The sequence below is a fragment of the Tupaia chinensis genome, unplaced genomic scaffold (assembly GCF_000334495.1).
Source record: "Tupaia chinensis unplaced genomic scaffold, TupChi_1.0 Scaffold000527_1, whole genome shotgun sequence".
NCBI lineage: Eukaryota > Metazoa > Chordata > Mammalia > Scandentia > Tupaiidae > Tupaia > Tupaia belangeri.
Window position 1 is genome coordinate 8,685,024 of NW_006160040.1, and position 4,170 is coordinate 8,689,193.

The window sequence follows — 4,170 nt, forward strand, 5'->3', positions numbered from 1 at the left end:
TACCTAAACCCTAATATTAGTTTTGGAATGCCTTCTGTGCCAGTGATTTTAGCTCACCAGAGCATCCTTCTGCCAGGAGGATAATGTCTTTTTACTCTTTAACCATTGTGTTTCCTCCCATGGTATGTACGGGTCCCAAAAGAGCCCACTGTGCTCCCATTCCAGGAACCTAGAAGGGAGGGAGCCTGTATGCATCTGCAGTGGGTGGGCTGGGGGGAGCAACCTCCCAACCCAGAGATCACACCCAGAAGGGCTGGAGCCAGCTTACACATGCTGCTGTCCCCCCAGGGCTGGTGAACACGGGCATCACAGAGCAGTTCTAAACACTACCAGGAGCCAGGGCAGGAAAGGGGCAGATGGTGCATGGCGGGCATGGCAGGACCTAGTGCCCATAGCACAGGGAAGCCCTCACCAGAGGCTCCTAGGAATAGCTGGGAGGAGCATGGCAGGACCTGGCATGAATTGGAAAGGGCAAACCATAGCGATGACCTTCCAGACCTAAGGGCATCCTCCCATTCTTACTGTGAGGTTGGAGTTCCACAGGCACCCAGTCAGTGCACCTGAGTCATCTCCACTGCTCTGACTCTTGCTAATGGTCTCTTTTTTCTAAAATGGTGGACAGCATATAGATTGCCTTCCAGTTTTCATTTTTAGCTCTGAAATCTAAATTCTAATTTAAGCTTTTTGATCTTATATTAAAATGTTGATTGGAAGCATTAAAAAAATACAATGTATGTTTTAGATCTTCTTTTTGGGAAAAAATTAATTTTACATGAAATCATATAAGCAGGTATTTGGATAATATTTAACACCGTTCACAGCCCTTATCCAGTTCCTTAAAGAAGCTGGGACCACTATTCTAACTTCCTTCCTTCCTCTGCCCTTTGTAATTTGATTTGCTTGCCTAACATAACTGCCAATTACATGTTGAAATATTTCCTCCACCCACAGCCTTTCCATTTACTCCTGCAGCTCATAGTTAGCTTGGTCATCAGGAATGAAAGAGGGATGTGTTGGGAAAGGATGGGAAAATCTACAACAGCAGCTGCTCTCCAGGACCTGCTGGACTCACAGAAGACCAGGTTAGTCACCTATGCACAATCAATCAGTCTTTTTTTAGAGAGATGTGCTGTGCCATAGGGCACATGTGCTCACCAGAGAGACAGAGAGACAGAAAGTGAGAAATCACCACCCAGGGGGGATAGCCACACTGCAATCCCTTTCCCTCCTTTGTCCTCTTGGGGGCTTGAGTATGCATGCATACCTGCCTGGTGTGAGTTTAAAACCTCAGGGTCTGGGACTTGAACCTCAGTCCACTATGTAAGAGTCCACTGATGTAACCATTACACCATCTGCCAGTTCCTGTACAATAAGTCTTAAATGTAACAAAAATATTTGTAAATCCTAAACCTAATGGAAACAGAAGAAGGAATAGCGTAACACAATAGAAAACACGCTCCAACACTAGCAGAAGTTTCTGCATAATATAGGAAAGTGTTCACAGGGTTCTGGCTACCAGATGCTCACTGTTCAAAGATCTAGTTACTGTGCAATTCGCAAAGACTGAAATACCAGGAAATATACTAATAGCATTTGCAGTCCATCCCAAACCAGGGAGATTTCAAGAGCATTCTGTGTGAGCTCAGTCTTACGCTTTGTTCTTGAAGCAATTTGATCACTTGCTTAAGGGGAAAATAGACTGTTTTTTAACCTTGCTCTGAAATAGTGAAACTTCTGTCATAAAAATAAGAAACAGTATATGAAGCCTTAGGGTCAGATCACCCACGGGTTTCAGGCATTCTCAATGGAGTTATTATACTGTGGAGCAACAAGGTGGGGGAGATTATGGTTTCATACTAGTATTTGAGTTTCCTGAGATTTGTTTACTTGAGAAAAACTCTTATCATCATCGAGATGTTTAAAGAATTGAAAGAGCTATTTTCTTTTTTGCAAATCCATTTTTTGAAATAGAAAGCTCTAGGATAGAACGAAATAGCACAGAACTTAAAACTACATTTGACATGTTATTTTTTATCTCTTAAAAAAAAAGGGATTTAACCGATTTGTATAACTCTTCATTTCATACTCCAGTAACATACCTAAGTACTGGAAAACCTTCACTTTAGCAGGGGAAAAAAATAAAGATAAAAGATCTTCTACCACATGATATTCCATGATGGTTTCCTCAGTTAGTCACATTGTACCATTGGCCAGGCCCCAGAAACCACAAGTCTCAATTACATTTGCCTTCAGACATTTGGAAAAAACACATGCTAAAACAATTAACAAAATTATGACATTTACATTTTCCCCCTGACTGTCAGTCCCTGTGATTCTTTGGCACAGGAGTCTATGGGAACCCAAACAATTATTACAAATCAAGCTGACCACATTTATCCTTACCTAGCACTTCGAAAATGTCAAAAAGTAAAATGGAAAAGAAAAAAACCAGTTTTTCCATAAACTAAGCACACTTCTGTCTCTGTCCGGCAGCCAGAACCACACGTGACACTGGCAGGAAGGCAAAGCGTCACATTTGATCCCAAGGCTGTTGAACTCACAGACAGCTGACGGCAGCCTGATGACTAGTAGCTCTGAGCTGTCCTTTTGTCCTGCATTTGCTGTTCCTCCTTCTCTGTTGACAGCTTGTAGTGCTCACTGACTGGAATATGTAATACATCCTGAAATCAGTAATTTTAAGTAGAAAATGAAAGTGGAACATCAAATTTTTACAGTAACCGGGAGATTTTCTTACAGTAATGGTAAGTGAATCCTCCATCAGTTTATAAGTAATAAAGCATCTAAGAGAGTAATCAGAATCTTGTGTGTGTGTGTTTATAAACATTTCACCCAATTATTTATAGGATTTTGATAGTAGTTTATCATTGACTTCATATATATATATATATAATTCTACAAGCATTTGTTAATCACCTACTATGGGCCAAGCACATAGGTACTGTGGGTATAAAGATGAATAAAACACGGCCCTTGATCTTAAGAAGGGCATAAGATAATAGCAAAAGAAATACATTAATGGTAATGCCCAATGAAATAGTTATAACCAAGCTAACTAAAACACTCTATGTGGCACTCATGAAAAAGAAACCAACTTCATTTGTTACAACAGAACCTATGATCCTGACTGAAGCCAAAAAGAAAAACAAAAACATATTTCTTTAGTAACTGTACCACCTACCTTTTCGTTGTCATTCCAGATCTCTCTCCCTTTCTCCTTCCTATTACTGGCCCGGAAAACTGGCCTCTGAGGGCAGCAGGCCCTTTTGTCCTCCTGGTTAGAATTATGAGGTTAAAGGACAAGAGGTCAAGCTATTTAATTCCATCTAGTAACCTGCCCAAGTTCCATTGGGTGGTGGAATGTTTCTGCTTAATTCTACGGTTCTTGTCAGGGTCCCTTTTCACACTTGTTTCCACTGCAACCAGCCATGCTCTCCCACTAGCCCTTTCAGCATATGACAGGTACTGTACTATCCCTTGTTGGATTTCCTAATTTCTGCCTGCCACTTTGTAAATAGGAAAAGATCCCTTTATAAACTCTCTCCAATTACTCAGTTTGGCAACACTGTCTAAAGAAAGACCCTTTTTAAACTCTCTCTAATTATCCAGTTTGGCAACATTGTTCCCTGGTAGGACTTGGAGTGCTGGCAGAAACCCTTTTAAGATTTGACGGGTTATTCATTTTTTTCTTTTTTCTTTTTTTTTAGAGAGACTTTTGTTATAGGGCACATGTGCTCGCTGCAGAGACAGAAAGCGAGAAATTACTCCCCAGGGTGGATGGCCATACCACAATCCCTTCTCCTCCATTCTCTTCTTGGGATTTTGGACACACACACACACGTGTCCAGTGCAAGTTTCAAGTCAACAGATTCGAACTCGAACCTCCACCGACTACGTGGGAGTCCAGCGACATAACCATTACTCTATCTACTGGTTCTGATGAATTACTCTTAAAGATGCTAACTTAGGGGACCAACAGAAGCCTTAACAGTGACTCGCTAAACTCCCATGGGGTCATTGGCAGTTGGAGTTCCAGACCAGGTGGCTTGAAACTCATACCAGATAGTGGTTATGTTTCAAGCCCCCAGGACTAAGACTCGAACCACAATCGACCACGTGGGAGTCCAGTGATGTAACTGTCACACCATCTGT